Source organism: Balaenoptera physalus (genome assembly GCF_965194825.1).
Source record: "Balaenoptera physalus genome assembly, chromosome: 4".
Lineage (NCBI taxonomy): Eukaryota > Metazoa > Chordata > Mammalia > Artiodactyla > Balaenopteridae > Balaenoptera > Balaenoptera physalus.
The window spans coordinates 84,850,302-84,873,062 of record NC_138891.1 but is presented as its reverse complement, the minus strand read 5'-3'; the positions used below and the strand labels follow the sequence as shown (position 1 = coordinate 84,873,062).

The 22,761-nt window shown below is 38.0% G+C and overlaps 2 long non-coding RNA genes across 4 annotated transcripts in view; one reads left to right on the top strand and one right to left on the bottom strand.

The window, feature by feature from the left end:
- The window catches only part of LOC309659890, a 37,334-nt gene extending 20,047 nt beyond the window's left edge, over positions 1 to 17,287 (bottom strand). Inside the window, exon 1 of the long non-coding RNA XR_014263026.1 lies at positions 149 to 17,287. This is a non-coding gene — a long non-coding RNA (uncharacterized lncRNA). The remainder of the gene's footprint in view (positions 1 to 148) is intronic.
- LOC309659886 overlaps positions 1 to 22,761 on the top strand; it is a 372,324-nt gene that overhangs the window by 37,207 nt on the left and 312,356 nt on the right. The gene's annotated exons all lie outside the window — the stretch shown is intronic.

Sequence of the window (22,761 nt, the reverse complement as noted above, 5' to 3'; positions counted from 1 at the left end):
TGGTGAGAGGCCCGCGCACCGCGATGAAGAGTGGCCCCCGCTTGCCACAACTGGAGAAAGACCTCACACAGAAACGAAGACCCAACACAGCCATAAATAAATAAATAAATAAATAAATAAATAAATAAAATTAAAAAAAAAAAATGACCTCAGCTGCAGCAATATCCGTTCTTATTATGGCATTTTGCTGTGCAGCTGGGGTCCTTAGGTAGGAGTTGGAACTGAAGCCAGTGATAGAGGGCAGGGAAATGTGGTAAGGATAGAAACAAATCTTCTTTGGGAGTGAGGATGGGATGCAAAGGAAGATGATGCCACTGGGAGCAGAGTCCTGTGACAGAAGAGTGGCCCAAGGGCTGCTGCACGTCACAAGAGTCAGGGACTTCTCCCACCTTCTGCACACTAGAGGCTGATAAGTGTGTTCTGGAGTGTGATATTGTGATTTATAATAAGAAATATATATTTGGTCTTTGTCTCTGTTGCTTCTGGCAAAGAGCTTCTAAAACCCTTGGAATTTCCTAGGTGCTGAAGAGACAAAGGAGTCTCTTGTTACGTTAATGAGGTGACTTTTGGACCACACCTAAGGATGGGGGCTGGTTGCCAGGAGAACCAACCGTGTGATTGGAGGGTTGGAACCTTCAGTTCCAACACCCACCCTTACAGGGGAAGAGGGACTGGAGATTGAATCCGTCATCAATGGCCAATGATTTAATCAATCATGCCTATGTAATGAAACCTCCATAGAAGTCCAAGAGGATAGGCTTCTCAGAGCTTCTGGGTTGTTAAACACATGGACATCTGAGGAGAGCGGTGCACCCGGAGAGGGCATGGAAGCCCCACACCTCTTCTCACATACCTTGCCCTACACATCTCTTCTATCAGGAGGTTCATCTGTATCCTTTATCATCTTTTTACAATAAACTGGTGAATGTAAGTAAACTGTTTTTCTGAGTTCTGTGAACCACTCTAGCAAATAAATTGAACCCAAGGAGAGAGGGTCATGGGAACTTCTGATCTATAGCCAGTCGGTCAGAAGCACAGGTAACAACCTGGGCTTGCAACTAGTGTCTGAAGTTTGTGTGTGTGTGTGTGTGTGTGTGTGTGTGTGTGTGTGTGTGTGTTGGGGTGGGTGGGGCAGACAGTCTAGTGGGACTGGACCCTTAACCTATGGAATCTGATGCTATCTCCAGATAGACAGAGTCAGAATTGAGTTGAATAGTAGGACACCCAGGTGGTATCAGGGAATTGCTTGTTGGTATGCGGAAACCATCCCCCCTACATTTGAATTGGGTCCAGGAACGTAAAAGTGGGAGAAGGAATGTAGCTGCAGTGCTTGTAGCACAGGCTAATGCCAAGGGAGGCAGTACTGAAAAGAAGGAAGCAGTCCTGAAGCAGAGGCCAGGGTGTGGAGCTGCTTGGCCCATAGCTACTCATGGTGAATTTACCGGGTGCTAGCTGTTCGGGAACTATTTCTCATCCCTTCTGGGAGGGAACAGGGAAAGGCTCGTCCATGGATGATGTTAATGAGGGCCTGAGTCAGAAAGCAGTTTTCAGTTGCTGTCATGACCCACATACAGTAATTAAAAAAGAAATCTTTTCAGATCAGTGGAGCCTGAGGTAACATCTATTGTGTATTTATAATTTTTCTAAGTCCCTCTCCAGAATGTTTCTTGTTTGATGGTTAATTCAGGCTCTCACTATTTATCCAGTTTGTTATTAAGTAGGCTTTCACTTCCTTTACATACTTAGGACAAAGATTTTCTTGATGTTAGGTTGCAAAAACTGGCTGCTTCTTTCCATCCATCTTTTCAGATGCCAAGATAGCATGTAATGTTTCTAGCTCTTTTATCTTAAAATTCTAGTCCATCTTATGTATCATTTTGTCATCACCATTCTCTTGCTCAAAAGTGATACTTACATCATTGACACAAGTTAAAATATATGACCCTCTGTTAACTTATTTCTGCAGTGTAAGCATGGGAAGAGTATCCTTTCTTTATGTGAAGGTTTCTTTGTTGTAGTGCTTCATCTTGTGTCTTGGTTTGTACTCTGGCAGCTTGCTTAAATACATATCTCTTGAATCTACACCTCCCTCTTTATTCCCACTGCCGTTGATTTATTCAAGCTCCTATTATTTTCTCCTGGGACTATTACAATAGTTTTTCCACCTCTGGCTCCACCCACACTTATGACCCATACTGTATACTGTAGTAGGAATGACTTTTTAAACACACAAATCTAATTATGTCAATGTGTTCCCTTTACTGCTTAACATTGCTTATTAGATAATGTCTAAATGCCTCAGGATGGAAAACTAAGCCTTTAGTGATCTGTGCCTACCTGTCCAATCTCATCTACTTGACTCTTCTAAATAAATTCTGCATTTAAGCAATACTAAATTACTTGCAGTTCCTGGCCTCTGTGCTTTGGTATACGGTGTTTATTTTTGTTTCTCTACCTTGTTAGTCAGGTTCCTTTCTCTGTGCTGCAAAGCACCATATTCATATCTCTGTTATGGTGCTTAGTCATGTGAACAGCTACAAACAATACAATGTCTCTTCAAATAGATAGTGAACTTCTGGAGGGCTGGAATTATATCTAGTTATCTTTGTTTCTTAAATGAACCATTCAGTTTCTAGCTGGAATTAATAGTGATTTGGTATTTGTCTCATACTGTTAATGTTTCTTTCCCCTTTTAAAATGTGCATGTTTAATACTGAAAGTATGGCCAAGCACCAACATCCAGGTATGGACATCACCCAGGAAATTCTTAGAAATGAAGAATCTCAGGCTCTAAACTTAGTGAATAGGGATCTTCATTTTAACAAGATCCCCCTGTGGTTCATATTTACCACACAGTTTAAGAAGCACCGCTGTAGGAGATATTTCACCTAATAGAGAGTTCTTTTTATATTCAGGACACACAGAAACCCCTTGCCAGTGTCTCACATATGTACTTTAATGGAGTATACAGCTTTAGGAGTTGATAAGCTTTTCCCACCAGCCAGATAATTCTTGCCTTACATGACAAAGTCAAGTTCTCTGAAGAAATCTTTATCATTTGTTAAAGAAATTTATGCACCTGAATCTAGGTGGTATTCAAATGGCGGATTCTCCAAAGTAAGCTTTAAGCAATCATCTGCCCAAATGGGAGTTAGCCTCACTCATCACAGCCCTGCCCTTTCCCGTGGACAGTTCTGGCATTTGCGTTGGCCTCTCAGCCTTCCCCAGATGAAAACACCTGTTTTTTTTTGTTGTTGTTGTTATCTGTTCTTCTCTACAAGAATATTTATCTTGGGTTGCTTCTTTCTGTTACTCTATTGTCTTTGAAAGCTAACTCTAATCTCCCATTTTCTTTTTTCTCATATTTCTTCTTTGCAGTTACATTCATCCATCACTCTGTCCTTAACATCATCTAATCCTAGTTTTACCCAGCTCTTTATCTCAAGTATATTAATGAGATAAATATGAAAGGCTGCATATAAACAGTTCCATAGTCCTTTGTTTATTCTTTAGTTCTATTCAATTGTCTCAGAGTTTTAAACAAGCCATAGCATTTTTATATACCTTCTGATCCCTTTTATATCTTTTCACATATGTACAATTACTAAACATTTATGTTTGGGCATTAATGTATTTTCTGGAGCTGTGCCCATCTACCTCAAGCAGTGTTCCTCCTTGCTTTTAGGACTTGACTATTCTCTAAAAGCAGATTTATATTAGGTTGGCCAAAAAGTTCGTTTGGGTTTTTCTGTAAGCTCTTACGGAAAACCCCGAATGAACTTTTTGGCCAACCCAATACCTAAGGTCTAAGCTCCCAGTTTTCTAGCTAACCTTATGCTTAAAATAGTCCACATATTTTTCTTGAATAGCATCATCTCCAGTCCATCTTTTAATAGCAATTGGTTTGCATTGTTCTACTTTGCTTCTGCAAATTTAATAACCGACATATTTCCTTTTAAAACATCCTCTCCTTGCTGTATCTTTTAACACAGGCCAAATCATTTTTGTTTGCTCTCACTACCATCATTTTTCTCAAGTGTGTCAGAGGACATGTCCTGTTAGGAGGGCTAACCAGTCAGTCACAAAGGGCTTGAAGTCGCCTCAGAGTCCTTTCCTTAAAACTTCATGGTCCAGCAGCACAATGTGGTTAAGTAAGGTAAAAGGAAGGCAGGGGAGAAAACAGGAAATTATACTATCACAGGAAATTGTAGTAATAAAGTGAAAAACCAAGGAAGCAACTGGCCAGCAAGTCATAAAATTCTAATCACGCAGCAGGGATACATTGAATCTCTGCTCACTGGCTGGCAGAGTTCTGTATTGTTCTTTTAGTCTTTATTCACGTCTAAGTGGTTACCATTGAGACTTGAAGCTCATCTGGTCATTTTACAGTTGAAGTAACTAAGACATTTAGTGATGTACTTAATACTGGAGGTTTCATCAAATGACTGGTAAAACCAGGTCTAGGATGTGGGTCCTCTGACTCATGGAGCAGGACATTTTCCCTAATAATATAGAAAATTTCTTAAATAAATTTATTAAAGGGTCAGTAAGTTGCCAAGCCCTGTCCTTTTCACATTTTAATGTAGTAAATCCTCCCCACAAAGCCATGAAGTCTACTTCCCATTTTACAGATGGGAAATCTGAGGCTGTGGGAGGCAAACATGAGGTTCTTCATTATGAAAGTGTTTGCCTTCGCCCCAGAAGATAGGCTCACATGCATGAAATGACTTTCCCAAGTGAGCAATAATATCTTACAGACCTGAGATGGTAGGAAGATGAACAAACTCTTTCTCAAGGAAGAGAGGTGCCCTGTAGTTGCTATAGCAACTAGGAACTGATGCAGAGGCATTCCAGCTAGAGAATTTCCATAGATGGAAGATGTCTTTCTGTCTGACCAGGACCTGAAAAAGTTTGATTAACTTTGTTAATTAGAGCAGAGGTATCCCAAATAGTGAGCATGTACCCTAGGAAATATGCAAGTCAGTCTCCTGGAGTTTGAGAAAAATATTGTTTAAAAATCTTTTTTAATGAGATATATACAGATAAGTGCACATAAGTGTATAGTTTAATGAATTTTCACAAACTGAAACATCTGTGCAGCTAGCATTAAGATCAAGAAATAAAACTTTAGTAGCGTCTTAGAACTCCGTCATGTTCTTCCCTCTAATCAGTACTCCCTCAAAGGTAATCACTAGACTGACTCCTAATGCTATACGTTAGTTATGTCTGTTTTTTGAGTTTTATGTCAATGGAATCATACTGTATGCACTCTTTTGTGTCTAGTTTGTTTCATTCAACGTTATATATGTGTGGAGTGTGACTAAGTTTTTCATCTTGTTTAATTTTTGTGTGTGTGTGTCTTTTTGATGTGTATAACATAATCGTTCAGTATTAGATCCATATAATCTATAAATAAACATAAAATTTACTGGGGATATTTGTTCAAAAAGTCTAGAGTTCTTGGATTAAAGTATGACACCACTTCTGTGAATACCCTGACTTTAAGCCCCAGATAGACTCATTAGCTTTGCTCAGAGATAACCATTCATAACTAGACTATGATCTTGACCTCAGCTAGACATTTGCTTTCAATAAACATATTTTTTGAACAGCCACTAAGCACTGGTCTTTGTAGGTACTGTGACACTTACATAGGCAAAAGAATACATGGCCTAGGATCTCAAGGAGTCTATCACTAGTGGGAGAAACAGAACAATAAACTCAAATGATTAATACAGGCAGAATTAAGTCTATAAAAGAGGCAAAATTATAATGATGTAGGAGGCTGGATGAAGGATGAACAATCTTCCAGGAAGCTAGTAAAGTCCCATTAAGAGTTTTACTAGATAAACTTTGAATTCCCTTCTGCTTTCCAGTTTCCAAGATTTAATCAGATTTCTCATTACAGAAATAGTATCTTTATTCCCACAGCCCATCCATTGCATTATGTATGATTCCAGTTTAAGGCTGCATGGTATCCATAGCTCCTAACAGTCAAAAGGGGGCAGCATTCACCCTTTTTCTGAAAATCAGAGAACCCTTTGGCCATATCCATTTCTTTCTAGGAAAAGAATACTTTTATCAGATAACATTTTAGAACATACATATATTTTAAGTGCCCTGTTTTAATTGTTCTTTTGTAGAGATAGCAACTTATTTGCACCTTCATGTCATTGAGACCAATATATTACACATCTATAAACGAAGTCGGGCTGTCTCTGTATCCAGAGTTCCCCTATTTCTGCCTTTGTCCCATGATTGGGCGTGGCAGTCTTGCTCAGACACAGATTGCTAAAGGGCGGTGGCTGGAATGAACAAAAGGAATCAGACCTCTACTTTTACCCTGAGAAAAAGATTGCCAGGAGAAGCCTGGGGAGGAAGAGAAATGCTGTGTGCCTCCATCATAGTTTTAATTGCCAAATGCATTTTTTTTTTCTCTTCTGAAATCTTACCCTTTTAAAATCTCTATTTATAAGCATAAAGACTATATTAAAGGTAAATAAACAAGATATGTGCACTATGGGGATATATGACTGCACTCAATCTTAGGGCCAGTCCTTATTAGCCAAGCAACCTTTAGAGTTTAAGTAATGCACAGTTGCCTGCAGTTCTTTTCTTGCTGATGCAGTAGCAGAGGGTGTGCTGTTGGAAACTGCAGAGGTTTTAATGCTGAAGCTGTCAGACTGTGTATCTCTCTGACCTCTAACCACCAGACCACCAGATGACTGATTCTGTATTGTTAGTTGAAACACTGATTTTAATGACTAACTTATATCGACTCCCATGTTCTACTTGATTGGTTTTGAGAAAATCGATGCTGACGGCCAAAATTCTAAATTAACTATCGCTTTCTAGATTTCATCATACTGTATACAGCCCTAAACAGTCTCCTGAATGACTTTTTCTTTTTTTAATTTAAAGAGTAGACCTTAACCAAATATCTCTGAATGATAAAGGAGAGTTGGCCCACCCCATAATTAGCTTTTGTAAATATCAAGTCAAAGATCAGAGCAAAGGTCATCTGATTTCTCTCTTTTGTGAAGAAAACAAGGGTTTTAGACACTATGACTGATGTCAGAATAGTAGCTAAGGATGAGGTCATTGCTTCCTTTCTAAGCAGAGACTACAAATGGAGTGAATTTGGAAGAGCCACAGAAATAATTACATTGATATTAATATCAAATAACAGCTGATGATTTTTGTAGCAGTTACAAATACCTGTGACGCTTAGTTGTAGATTTTGTGAAGTGTTTTGCCCTGTCAGATAAGTGGTGCTGGAAGAACAGCTCTTGAGAAGATCGCTGATGACATCATGTCACTGTGCTCTGCCACTTTTGAAAGATGTCATACCACAGTCAATCAAAACAAGTAATGTGGTATATCCAAGAATTTCACAAGCCAAAAAAAACCCTCAAACTTCAACTCTATTAGAACCCATTTACCTAAATTACCTAAATGAACAATGTATAAGGGCTAAAGGCTATGTGAGAAGTAAGATAAAAATATTTGCATTTCTGCTGAAATTAAACATCATAAAGTTGAGACTATTACCATTTAAACCAAAGTGAATTTAAATACATTTGTATCAAGTGATGAGTTAAGACTTACTTATGGACCAGAGGATAAAGCTGGGTGACCAACTATCTTACATCACCAGGAACTGAGAAGATCTCCGGGAGATGAGATGTTCAGTTTTAAAATCAGAATCATCTCAGGCAAACCTGGAAAAGTTGGTCACCCCAGCTGGAAGAGATCTTTGAGTCTAGTCCCATTACCTTATTTTACAGTTGAGAAAAATGAGGCCTCTGGAAATTGAAAGATCTAACCTAAGATGTCTGCAGAATCATTTTTCTCCCAAATACTTGTCTGTATTGTGCTTTTCCCATTTTCTCAGGTCACATATTAAATTTAGACCATAGGATCATCAACAGAAACAACTGGCCCTTCTCATCAAGTGGACCTGGCAGGGAGTTGAGTTGGATTGAGTGGTTTCAGGAGTAGCCATTCTTCTTAGATCTGAAGGTCCGTTGGCTGGCTGTGGAAATGCCTGGCTACACTTCCAGGAGAGTACAGAACACCCTTATCAACAGCTTGAACACTGTTTTGTACCTTTCTGAGTGACACTGCAAAGTACCAAAGACAGAATTGGAGCATTCACAGTCACAGCGGGGGGGAAAACTAGGTTTTCTAAGACTTGGGCTACATCAGGGATTCACAACCTTTCAAAAGTAAGAGACAGGTTGCTGACACCTATTCATCTGGGTCATAAGGAAAGCAGAAAATGTAATTAAATCATTCAGCCTGATCTAGGGGCTTCATTTATGGTCACTCTTAGGAGGATTTGCCTCTCCATGAGGACGATGGAGGGTAATAGTTAAATGAGTGAAGTGGTTGAGTGGGAGGTTTTATACAGCTGTGTGTTGATGAGTTAGGTGGTGGAGAGTGGGATAAAGACTGCTTTCAGCATTTTCTTCCAGTCATTCCACAGAGATGACTGCCTGAACCAGAAAGAAAATGAGAACTACTAACAAGATTTCATTTCCATTCATGATGGAGAATAATTACAGAACTGAAGAAGAGAACACACATGGTAAACACATGGTACAAATAAGTTAAAACATGCTCAAAATAGAACAGATGGAGGCAAGGGTAATCAAAGCTACTCAGAAACCTGGTACAAGGTTATCCTTCACTGAAATAGAGACCTGTGTCTTCCATCCCTATTTGATCTGCCAAACACATTACTTCCTCTCATTTCACTGGACCTTTCTGTAATCATTGTTAGTTCTCAGCCTGAATATCACTTTTTAGGAAAGCCTCTCCTAACTCCCTAATTCTATTTTAGGTTGCCCTGTTAAAAGCCTTTATAGCATTCTGTACTTTTTTTTTTTTACCATAATTTGATACAAAAATTTAAGTTAGCATGAGTTAAACTAAAATTACACTTATAATAATTTAATATCTGTATCCCTGCTAGACTTTAAATTCCTTACACACACAGACTGTATCTTCCTAGGTTATTGTCGATTGAGACTCCTGGTACATAGTAAGCACTCAATAAATGCTATTTCCTGAGTTAATGAGTTAATTCCAACCATTTGGAATGAGTTCAGGTTTTCAAACTTTGTGTAGGCTTCCTATTTTATAGATTTGTAATATGTGGAAAAATCAATAAAATGTATTATAAACAGAACATTTCCAATGTGTGTATGTAGTATTGCTGTTAGGAGAACTGGCTCTATAGAAAGACAATGGGATCCAAATGTTGGCTCTCATACTGCCTCTGGAAAGTTACTTTGAAATAACCTCATTTCCATCATTTGCAAAATGAAGATAATTGTGTCTACTTCAAAAGTTTCCTCTGAGGACTAAATGAAATAATGCAGGACAAACATTAAGCACAGTACCTGGAACATGATATGTTTTCCATATTTATCAGTTTATTAATTTGAGTAATTAAAATATAGAAACAGGCAAATTCCCCAAATTTCTCAAGATGGTGGAAAATGTAATTGACTATGTGAATAGAAACAAGAATTTAGTTCTAGTTTTCCCACTGAGTCATCATATAATGTTAGGCAAGTTATAAATATCTTTTAAAAATGAGAGAGTTAAACAATTTTCTTTGGGTTCATGGTGAAAATCAGAGTGCTGTGAATGTCCTAAATTTATTTAAAGTTGAATGTTTATGTGGTCATATTTTTCCAAACAGAACTATATCTTTTATTAGATTCTTAAAAGAGAATCTTGTGTCACAAGTCAGGTTGCTGGGAAGCAGACTCAGATGGAGATCAGGGTGCAGGAAGTGTACCAGGAAGTGCTCTCAGCATTACCACCTATTGGAAAAAGGAAAGAAACAGGACTAGACAGAGGGAGAAACAAGCAGTCAAAACAAAGCCCTTGGCCAAACCTTCCTTGGTGGATATTTTGCTAGATTCTGTAGAATAAACATGAACAATATGACAAATGTCATGCCTTCAGCATTTTTATGATTTAGAAGAGAGCATGGCAGACACTTTTAGTATCTTCCCAGCATCCCTCCCCCTGTGAACTGCTTCTTTTTTCATTCCAACTATGCAATTTACAGGGTAGATGCCATGTTCTTACAGACTCTGCCACCTTGCTACTGTTGATTGTTCCTGAGTTGAGTACCTAACTCAAACTGTGGGTCATTTGAGTACATTTTTAAGTTTACCTGGGAAAGAGTTAACCTCTGGTGATGGGGGACAAAATGTGAAACTCAGGTTTGGCCTTGCTTATGATCTCTGTGGGTGAGGAAGCCATGATGGACTTCAGAACCTACCTATGCATATTACATAACAAAGAATTCAATCTCTAAGTCATAACGATCCTAAAAATGTGTGCACCTAAGAGAATTTCAAATTACATGAAGCAAAAATTGATAGAACTGGAAGCAGAAATAGATAAATCCACAATTATAGCTGGAGAATTCAACACTCTCAGTAATTCAGAGAACAAGAAAACAGAAAAACAGTAAGGATATAGAAGACAACAGACACTATCAACCAACTTGAACTAGTTGACTCTTACAGAACACTCTACTTAACAACAAAAGAATATGCATACTGTTCAAAGGCATATAGAACATTCATGGGAGACCATGTTCTGGGCTATAAAACAAACCTAAAGAAATTCAAAAGATTGAAATTATAGAGTATGTTCTCCGACCATAATGGAATTAAGCTAGAAATACATAGGAAGATATCTGGAAAATCCATGCATATTTTGGAAAGTAAACAACATAACTTCTCAATAATCCATGTGTTAAAGAGGAAGTCACAAAGGAAATTAGGAAACAGTTTGAATTAAATGAAGATGATGCAACACATCAAAATTTGTGGGATGAATCTAAAGCATGCTATATGTGCAATTTATGGAATCAAAAGCTTATATTAGAAGAGAAGAAACATCTCAAACCTATGATTTAAGCCTTGAGACTCTAGAAGAAAAACAAATTAAACCTCAAAGCAAACAGAATGAAGGGAAAAATAAAGATAAATGTAGAAATAAAAATTAAAGAAAAGAAAATAGGCACAATCAATTCAAAAAAAAATTCAAAAAAAAAAAAAGTTGATTAATAGGTACCTAGAACTAGTCAGGGGGGTGGGATACTGCTAATGGGGTCTGGGGTTTCTTATTGGGGTTACTAAAATGTTCTAAAATTAGGTTGTGGTTATGGTTCCACAGCTCTGAATATAATAAAATACACTGAACTATAGACTTTAAAAGAAAAAAAAATACAGACAATCAATGAAACAAAATACTGGTACTTTGAAAAGATCAATATAATTGATAAACCTCTACCCAGACTGAGCAAGGGGGAAAAAAGAGAAGACAAAAAATGACTAACATCAGAAATGAAAGAAAGAACATCACTGTTGATTCTACAGACACTAAAAAGAGAAGGGGTTATTGCAAACATCTATGTTCATACATTCAGTAACTTAGATGACATGGACAAATTACCTGAAAAACAAACTATCAAAAAGCTCATGTAAGAGTAAATAGATAACCTGAATAATCCTAAACAAGTCTACACAAACTCTTCCAGAAAATAGAAGAAAGAACACTTGTCAACTCATTTTACCTCAACACCAAAACCAGAAAAAATATTACAAATAAAACTAAAAATCGGTATCTCTCATGAACATGGAGAATTCAACACTCTCAGTAATTCAGGGAACAAGAAAACAGAAAAACAGTAACATCATCAAAATACTAGAAAACTGAGCCCAACAATATATAAAAAGGATAACACATTATGACTAAGTGGGGTTTATCCTGGAAATGCAATGCTGGTTCAACATTCAAAAATCAGTGTTACTCATCATATCAGCAGATATTTGTCTAACAGAGAAAAACATAATATTTACAATAGAGGCAAAAAATATTTTATAAAATTTAATATCTATGCATGATTTAAAACAACAATAATAAAACTTTCAGCAAGGTAGGAATAGGAGACTTCATCAACCTGATAAAGGGTATGTACAAAAATACATACAGCTAACCTCATACTTAATAATGGATTACCGAACACTTTCCCCCTACGTTGGGGAAAAAAAGCACTGATGTTCTCTCACACCACTCCTGTTCAACATCACACTGGAGGTCCTAGTTAATGTAATAAGGCAAGATCAAGAAATTATTGGTACATGCAACAACATGGATAAATCTCAAATACGATTATGCTCAGTGAAAGAAGTCAGATTCAAAAGGCTACATACCGTATGAATTTATATGACATTCTGGAAAAGGCAAAATGGTGAGAACAGAAAATGGATCAGTGGTTGCCAAGATGTGAGCTTACAGGGAGAGTTTGAGTATAAAGAGGAGTTTCAGAGAGTCATAGGATCATTCTGTATCTTGTTTATAATGGTGGTTACATGACTGTATGTGTTTGTCACAACTCATACAACTGTATACTAAAAAGGAAGTATTTTCTATAAGTAAATTTTACCTCAATACACTTCACAGAGAAAAGGAAACCCCACTCACAGAGAGAAACTGTGATGAGGGTTTTTCTTTGGAACAAAATTGGCATTTTATCTGTGGTTGTAGCTTTTTTCAGAGGGTGTATCTGGGTGTATCTCTGGTCTTCTTTGAAGTTTGGTAATTCATGTAGTTTATGAATTACATGAGTTACCCAGGATATTTTCAATTTAACCTTCATATTTTTGCCCAAGCAAGTTTGAATTAGGTTTCTATCACTTGTAACAGGCAGTCCTGAGTAATGCATGGAAATAGACACAGGCATAAGTAATTGTTATATGAGGATGTGTGAAAAGCGCTATAATAGAGGTAAAAAGCATATGGAAGCAGAGAGGGGAAAGTGATTAAGTCTGACTGGGGATAGCAAGGGCAGATAGTAATTGAGTTGGCCTTGAAGGCTTTTTGTAGTTGTAGTGAGGGGAAGTATATCCCATTTTCAGGGAACAGCAGGAACATATGATGTGATTAAACAGACAGATGAATGAGAGTATATGGTGTCTTCGGGGACAAGGGGTGCAGTGGAGCTGAAATGTAGAGACGATGGGACCAGGTGGAAGACAAACTTGGAAATGTAGACTTTTGCCGGGCAGCGGAGAGACCTTTCTGTGGGCAAATGTTTGAACTTTATTCTAGAGTTCTATAGAGAGTAGGGCATGCTCAGATAAGAACTTTTGAAAGATAATTTAAATGCAGTTTGAGGAATTATCAGACAGGATTATAGATAGGTCAGTTGGGAAGCAGTTGCTCTAGATTAGGTGGGTTAAAGATGACATGCCCTGAATAAATAGGGTGTGGTGATGTTGATGTCATTGTTATAGCAGTTACCACTTACCACTTCCTATGAGCCAGGCACTGTGCTAAAGTGCTTTAGATACATTATCTCATTTAATACCAACAATCATATAAAGTAGGTACTATTATGCCAATATATTAGCCAATGACTTTTCACTTAGTCCATGTGGGTACAGCTGACCCCACTGCCTTTCCCACCTTCCCAGAGGTGGGGACATTAGGGATGGGCGTGTGTCCCAGGCCATCTAAAAAGCATATTCTTTTTTCCCTGACCAGAGCAAATGGTGAGGGATAGGTATATAACTCATTATATTTATTTAGATTCGTCCTATGACTTTGGTAGGAATTATGAATAAGACAAGAATAATTTCATCTGCTTTTGGTAAAGGATGGACAAGAGCCACCTGGAGACATTTGTTAATTGATATTTATACTTTAGCCCGGTGTTTCCCAATAGGTTTTCTCTGAACATTAGTCCTAAGAAATATTCTGTGAAAAAGTGTCCTATTTTACACATTAACTGGAAAAACATTGCATATTGTATCTCCCGCAGAACATATTAAAGGCTCTAGAAATCCTGCAGTAGAGAAATGAATTTAACTTTGTTTAATTCAGCTTTCTCAAAGGTATGCAATGAAGGTGCCCTTTTCACACATTTGTTGATTACTATCTACCACATTTTGGGAAATACAACTTTAGGTATTTATCTGCCTACCTGTAGTTACACCATTCAAAATTTTAATAGCTGGATAAAAGGCACTGCTCACATTCTCTCTCATATCTTTCGAGGCTGCATTTCTCAGCCTTTCCCTTGGAACACTTACAAAGTTGCAGATCATGATCTGAAAACAAATAATAGAATGTAAAAACCAGGGGCATGTTTTTCAATTTGTACTTACGCAATCCCGTATAACACCACTGCGGCCTTAAGGAGACCCTGGAATCCATCACTTGACAACTGTGGAGAACACAGTGTCCCATTTGGCATATAATCGTGCCTGAGACTCCCAAAGAAAAGAACTAAACAGATTACTTAAGAAAATGAAGGGTTGTTGAATGATAATGTGAGGTAGAAGTAGAATTTGACATTCTCAGCACCAGTTACCTGAGGGTCTCATTTATTAATATGGATGTGAAAAAGGCTTAAGGAGTAATTGAGAAAATGCCCAGCATGCTTGGCATAGTGCTGGGTGTGGTAAATACAGCTATAAAAAGACCCAACCATTGTTATCTTCATGGAGCGTTCTTGTAGCTTCAAGTGACTTCAAGTCTCTGAGAAACCTCCCATCAACTTGTAATTTATCTCAGATCCCCTTCCTTATAACATTTGATGAAGTGATACATAAAATGCAATGAAAGTGAGAAAAGGAAGAGCAACATCATTTCTAAAAGAGAAAAGCATTTTACAAGATTGAAATAAAAGCAGATTCATAGAAAAGGTCATCAATGGGGCATCTGTGACTAACATAGGATCTGAAATAATACCAGTGATAATGAAAAACATTTCTTTCTGAGGCATTTCAAATGCAGGATTACTCTTCTCTCCTCAGGAAACTTCACAGTGTTTTGCTGATGACAAACTGCTGTAATAAAAATAAAGACATATTAAAATGGAACTTTTACAATTGTGATTCTTAAACACTTAGCACTGCTGTGGGAAAAAATACAATATACTTTTACATACCCAAGCTATCTTATTTTAGCACTGTTTTGCAAACAATTGAGAAGGCTTAACAATCAATCCATGTTAAAATTAGCTCAAAACATATACTCTCTGAATGAATGATGTTGAACAAGCTCAGGGAATCTAAGATGCTTTCAGTTTTTCATTTAGAAACCCCACAACTGGTGTTTCTCATCTTGCTTAGCAGCTTTCTGCCTACAGAAGGGTTGAAAATTATAATAGAAACTTCTAGAATATAGACATGTCTTAGAGCTGATGGTGATTTTGAAGCTGAAACAGTATGGGGGACAGAAAAGACAATGGGCAATGTTTCAGGGCAGATATAATCTCTGCTCTGAGAGAGCTTACAAATTTTGGGGTGCGAAGTAGACATGTACACAACTGAATACACTTAAGGGTATCATGGAATGAGAATGGAAACCATCCACACAGCTTATTTCTGCATTAAACTGACTTCACTGTTTACTGATGTCATCAATCTAACATTATCATTCCCGTGTACAGGAGGAAAAAACGTTTCCCCTCTAGGTTCTACCCTCCTAGGTTCTCCAGCTGGTGCCCTGTAAATTAGACTGACAAAAGACAGGTTAAGAGAAAAATAAACAGGTTTGTTAACATGTGCATTGCACTTACAGATGGGAGTGCTCAAAAGGGTGGTTAGAACTTGGGCTTATATAGCATCTTAACAAAAGAACAATGGATATTTAGAGAAGTGACAGGACAAAGGAAAAGGACTTTGAGGTTCTAGGGTCAGAAAATTGTGGGAATATAAATGTATGGGGGAACTAATGGAAGATAAGGGCTAGTTATGTAGATTCCTCTGATGCTACCTCTGGGCTGTTAAGAGTCTAGAGTTTTCTCTGGTGATTAACTTTGTCCTTCCTGATAAGAGAGTTGAGGGGGGACAACTTTACAAATTTATGTCCTGCTTTTAGGAAAATAAGGGCAGGGAAGGGAGTGTTTTGTTTTGTATCTGCTTCTTATTAATTGCCTTCACCTCAAAATAATGCTTATGCCAAAGTGCATGTTTTGTGATGGCATAGCCTGCTCCTCTTCACCAGGATGCTCTTGCCCTGGAACATGAAAGTTACAAATAACATTATTGCTCATTCCAGGAACTTCCTGAAAGACCCATTAACTCTTTAATAGAAAGCATCAAACAGTTTACACCGCAAGACTTCAGAACTCTTCCTTTCAAAATACCTGCTTTGTTGTGTCTACCGATCCCAAACCATCATATAATGATCCTTGCCCAGTTCTAACCAAGCCTCTTCACTGAAAGACCTGCTTTAAACCAGGCCTTGAAATCTCAATAAATATCCTAGCTTCTCTCTCTCCCCTCTAAGATGCTACTAAGACTAACAAGGCAGTGCTCTCCCTTACAGTGAGCTTTGTCTTATTAACGAGTTGCTTTGGTAATATTGTGGATATTTTGGGGAGCCAGCATTTGACAATCTTGGAGGCTCTAGGAAATTCAGCTGAAATGGGGACTCAACACAGGTTCTGACTTGAACACAGCGGTTCCCCTGTGGCCCTTCAAGCCTTCTCTGAGCCTACCCTGAGGTGAGTCTCACATTGGCTTGAAGTTTGGTTTCTTTTCATTGAGCACCCTGAATGCTGAGTTTATTTTTTCTTTTAGGAATAAGGAACACTGTTCAGGAATCTTCTTGTTTATCTGATCATATTTGAAAAAAACTGGTATCTGTGGTGGAAATCTGTCTAATTACCGACAACATTATTCTTTGTCTCTGTGGTTTAAATTTTGTTCTTTCCTCTCCCCTAAGATGGATAATTATTACCAGCTCCTTTACTGCGTCGGCCCAGACTGCTAGTGTGGTATCCACAGGGGTAGTATCAGGGCAGAGCAAAAAGCCTGCTGGAGCAAGGAGTTGATGAAAATACATATGAGTTGCTCAGCCTCATCATTCACTTCTTTGCCCTTCTCCTCCCAGGAGAGATTGTTTCCTTCTGTTGCTGTCCTATAGGTAGAAAGGTGAAAACTTGAAACCCTTTCCAAAAAGGATGATAGCAAACAGTGAACAAGAATTGCTTGGTGTGGTGGTGGAGAATGGTTATGTCTCAGTTCAGGCTGCCATAATAAAACCATAGACTGGGTGACTTAAACAGCAGAAAGTCATTTCTCACAATTCTGGAGGCTGGGAAGTCTGGGATCAAGATGTCAGCATGGTTGCGTTCTGGTGAGAACTCTCTTCCTGGCTTTCAGATGGCTGCCTTCTTGCTGTATCCTCAACGTGGCAGGGAGGATGGGGGTAGGGTAGGGAGGGAGAGCAAGCTCTCTGGTCTCTTGCTATACGGATATAAATCTCATCCTGAGAACTCTACCCTCATGACCTCACCTAAACCTAATTATCTCCCAAAGGTCTCAACTCTAAATACCATCACACTGGGGGTTAGAGTTTCAACATATGAATTTGGGAGTGGGGCACAATTTAGCCCATAGCAGGTGGTAATCAAGAATAATTATGTTCTTCTCCTGGTTCCTCCTTTACCAGTTCATCCCTGCACCCTCCTCCATATCCCTAGTAACTTCCAGCACAGTGATCTCACTGATACAGTTATTAGGTGTTAGCTGCATAGCCTGGAGCTTTGGAAGCCACAAGCACTAGGATCCCTGGGACATGTTTTGAGGGAAGGGGGTGGTGGTAGTAATAAGATCACTTAGCTGAAAGATAAATCAAGGAGGAAAGAACTAGTTTCAAATGCTTGGAAAAGCACAGATAGTCTCAGCTCTGAGAATGAGAAGAAAGAATAAGATGTCAGACTTCTGTAAGTTTCAGGGAGTCAGAACTATTGGGAAATAAGTCATTTTAGGTAACAGCTTTGCTTAAAATTTTATTTAAAGTTTAAGGCATCTATTAAGGAAAGATTTCTAAAATGGATTGCACACTTTGCTGCCTTCTTAATTAAAGAAGACTGAACGTTATTTAACCTTTTCTTGATGATTCAAGGTCATCATTGTGCACATCAGTGATTATTCTGTAAAGCAATGATGCCCTCAAGGGCCATCAGTGTATTCCGGGCTGCTCACTTCTACATTACTCTTTCTAGATTGCTATGATATTTGAGTTTGTATTCACTCTTAATTGCCTTTACTGTTGCAGGCACTATACACATACCTTTTCTCACTACTATCAATGTACAGTATATCAGATCAAATAGATCTTCTCCCTAATAAAAATGTGTTGCTTAGGTGAAAAGTAGATGATATAGTCCTCCTGATAGGTGAGGTGCTATTGAAACAGGGAAAGCACAGATAGATTGCATTGTGATTGTCAGTTCATTAGTGATATCATGGCCCCCCTAGAAGATTAACACTTGCTTGCTTCTCTGTGCAGGGTTTCATGCACCAACTTGAGTAAGAACCCTGTATCCCTTTTCTTGAATACTTAGCCTAAGTGTCCATTTTAGTCAGTGATTTTAAAAAAAGAAGATAAATATGATGATAGCAGATATATTAATTTGGCACCGTTATTAGCACTTCAATAACAATTCCTCTTTAAGTCAGTTAGCAGTTTCCAGAGTATTTTCCCATGTATGTTCTCCTGGATTCTGATCACCACCTTCCACAGCAGAACTGCCCAAGACCTGGCGCTTGATCAGGGCCATTAATTTCCCAACAGACAGGCTATATAGATTCTCTCTAAGCTCAGTGTCTGTGAGATCCTTCCTGCATGTCAATGAGGCCATCATCGCAAGCAGTTGTAGCAATTGTCCTACTCGGAAGTAACAGATACGCTAATTAAAAAATTGCTGAGGAAAAGGGCACAAACCTTGAAAGCCTCCATCAAAAAAAAAAATAAATAAAACAAAATTACTGTGCACACTGGTTTAGAAGCCTCTGGGGAATTCTCAACGAATGAATGACTATCTATCTCACAGCAGCCTAGCTGCATTCTTCAGTATTGTTTTAAATAATCTTCAACCTAAGAGTCGCAAAAAGCAAAGACTATTTATTTGCAAGAAAGAAAGCCACTTTTACTTTGGTGTATTTTTCAGTTCAACCTCTGAACCTACACTTCTGCAATTAAACATCTGTTTATCTTATGACCACTTTCTTCTTGTGTGAAGGGCTTTTATTTTTTCACTTTAAATCAGTACAAGAGAGAACGCAAGAGTAACTGTGGATATTGCACTGAGGCAGCTTACTGTGTTCAGAATCTCTTATCTGAAGTAGCTATCTACACAGTCAACACATTTCTTGAGCTCCTCTGATGGTCCAGACGCTGTTCTGGATGATGGGGTTTCAGCAGTGAACCAGAGATGAAGGCTGGAAGTGGAAAAGGCTAACAGGTTCTCCTGACCTGCAGTGTATGGATTAATTTATAGACAACTTCAGACATGTGATGGTAGTAGCAGGCAAGAATCCCAAGAATCAAAATAGCTCACTGATTTTTTGTCTTCAATTCCACATTGATGTAGGAGAGCCTGGGAGATGGAAGAGTTTAAGATTTTATTTATTTCACTGGACACCAGGACTTGTTTCTTGTTCCCTCCTGGATCTGCACTAATAAAGCTTTAAATGTGGGCTTTAAGATGGTGCTGGGTTGCAGTGGAAAAAAGAGAGTCATTAGACCAGGGTGGAGCCCCAGATTTGGAAGACTGCATGATTTGGGGCAAAGATTATGGCTTTGGGATCAGACAGATTTTATTTGCATACAGGCTCTCTGACTTCCTAACTAGGTGACCAAATTATTTAAACACTCTTGATATTTGGTCTCCTGTCTTCAAAATGAAACTTTGAAATTCATTCACTATCTCTGGGAATTTAGATGTTGGCTGACTTTCCTTCCAGAATTATAAGTCTGTGACTGTGGCAGTACAGCCTATTATTTACGTAGAGTCACCTGTTGTAATATAAGCCAGGTGGTTTAGGGATGCCATTTCAGGATTGATTTGTACCTTAGAAATCCATATAAATTTGTGCTATTTAGGTCGAGTAAAGATGACAGGAAGTACGGTATGTACTGTTTAGTAAGTTTTTTTGTGGTGGTTTTGGTGATGATAAAATGTTCTACCTAACATGTGTGTTATTTCTCTGGGAAAAAAAGCAGTCAAAATAAATGGAGTCTTCTCAACCAGGATATGAAAATACATATTATGTTTTTTCATTTTAAATTGAAATCATATGATTTAGAATGAGGAAAAGACAAGCGTAAATAACAGCATAGACTGGACTGCTTAAAAATTTCGAATGGTTATAAATAATGAATGGATGTTATACTTAGGTTTCAGCCAAGCGGGTGCTCACTCAGTGATTTAACACATCAGTACCCTAACAGTGTTTATTAGGAATAAAAAAATTTCTCTCATCCTCTTCCTTTAAAAATACAATGTATAAAAATGTCAGCTATCTCTTTATGAGAGATGGAAACACTTATAGACTGTAGAGTTATATACGTAACTATTTTGAAGCAAACCCAAGGTTCAAGAAGACGGAGCAAATTGTCACTTGAGGGGCAGTCCTGAATCAAGGATTCAGAGTAGCATGAGGGGAGAGAGGTAGAAGGAGGGGGTAATCTAACCTCCCTTCAATGGCTGGTTATGCCTGATTGAGAAGAGCTGGGTGTGTTTACGAGTAAGGAGTAGAGTTGTATCACTTTAGGTTAGAGCAGTGGTTCTCCACTTTGACCGTATTAGGTGGTTGGGAAAGACATGGACTTTGCAATGGTGTTTTGGAGCTGGTTTGTTCCAGTTTATGAGAGCAGATTGTTAAATTTTCACTGATCTTCTGAGCCAGCTGTTACATAGCCATTATTAAAAATTAAATTACACTAACATACAATTAAATAAGTAAATTGTATGAACAAAGGCAATAGATGCTTAAAACTCATCACTTCTTAATTGTTTTACTACATTTTTACTTTATGTTGTTATTGACATCTACTGTATTGGTATGGTGAAAATATCTTCAAATAGTGTGCTGCTGTGCCTCTGTTTCCAACTTTGAATTCAGTGGTATGACTTTGGTAACTTGAAATTGGTCACGGTAGTATTCACACAATGCAAATTAGCAAATGCTACAAATCAGGGTTTTTTTTGTTTTTATTTTTTTCCATAAAGCTGGTTTTTAAACATTTACCAGTGCACCCCTGGATATGAGGATGAAATATTAGATTGGACTGGACTAAACTTAGAAAAAAGTACTTTATTAGGAAACATTTCAAATATACACAGAAATAGAATAATATTAAGAATACCTATGTATCCATTCCCCAAGTTAAGTAATTATCAACATTTTGCCTGGAGTATTACAAATCAAATCCCAGATATCATCGTTTTTAATCTGAAAACACTTCTGCATACATGTCTAATGCTTAGGTACTTTAAAAAGACATAACCACAATTTTATTATACCAAATAATATTAACAATAATTCAATGATTTTTAAAATATCAATCCACATTCAAATTCCCTGGTTGTTTCAAAGATGTATTTTGAGGGTTGGTTGGTTTGAATCAGGAGCCAAACAAGTGAACTGGTCTTTTTAATAACTGAAAGAGACCAGAAAGCTGTGAGATCTGTCTGACGTGTCATTAAAAAGCAGGAAAGGAAGATTTGACAGAACATAGTTCAAAGTAAGGATTAGAGAAAAATAAAACTGTTTCATGTTTATACCCTACTGAGATCAGACTCTTCAATAAACCGGTTATACAAAAAAAAAGCACACAATATATTTTATGCCCTTAAAAAGCTCATGGTTTAGAGCAGTAGTGATATTTAACTTCTTGGGGGCAGGGACATAGACACCTCTGAGAGATTATGAAAATTACCTGCATATGTGTGCCTGCATAATTATAAAATTATGCAGGCTATTTGAAGCATAAACTCATCCTGGAGCCAATGGAACCAGAGTTAAGACCTAGGATTTAGAGGGCAGGAGGAAGACATGGAAATGAATAGTTTACAATCCAAAGCAATATTAGAACCAAACGTGTGCTATGGGAGCACAGAGCAAAAGAGTGTCTAATTTCTCTTAGGGCACAGGGAAATTGATGTTGGAAGTGAAATTTGACATTTTGAGTAAGAGTTTCTCGGTCAGAAATGGTAACTAAGGCTGGCATGCTAAAGTTGGGGGTGACAAGAGGTGGTGCTAAACAGACAGCTTAGCTGGCAGGCCCAGAGCCACACAGAGCCATATGAAGGAATTTGAGTTTTAATTTGCCCCAGTCATTGCAGGATTTTGAACTGGGGAGTGATGTGATCATATTCTCATATGGGAAATGCAGCAACAGTGTCGAGAGAGGAATTCCAGGTAGAGAGACTGGACACAATGAGGCCTGGTAGCTGCTATTATAATAGTTGCAGTAAAATACAACAGTCTGGACTATGGCACAATCAATGAGATCAGAGAAGAAGGAAGATTTTAGGAGGGATTTAGGAGATAGAAGGAAGTAGTATATACAAGTAAATGATGAAGAAAAAGGAGAAATCTAGGAGAGCAACAATTTGTGGTTTTAAGGTTCTAGTTTTAAGATAGAGAAGGTAATGCTATTTATTGAAATAAAGGATACAGTATGCATAGCTGTGGTCGAGGAAGGAGAGGGGACAGATATAGGCCATTAGTTTGGGGCATGTTGAATTTGAGGCATCTATGATACAAACAGGAAGGGATTTCCAAAGGAAGCTAGATAGCAAAGAGCCCCTCTAAGAGTTGGCCCAATGCTTTAAGTGCAGAATAAGCATGGTCATTTATGGTCAGAGATAGACCACAATTCGTTTTGGGACCCAGTGAACTTTTAGGCCTTCTCCAT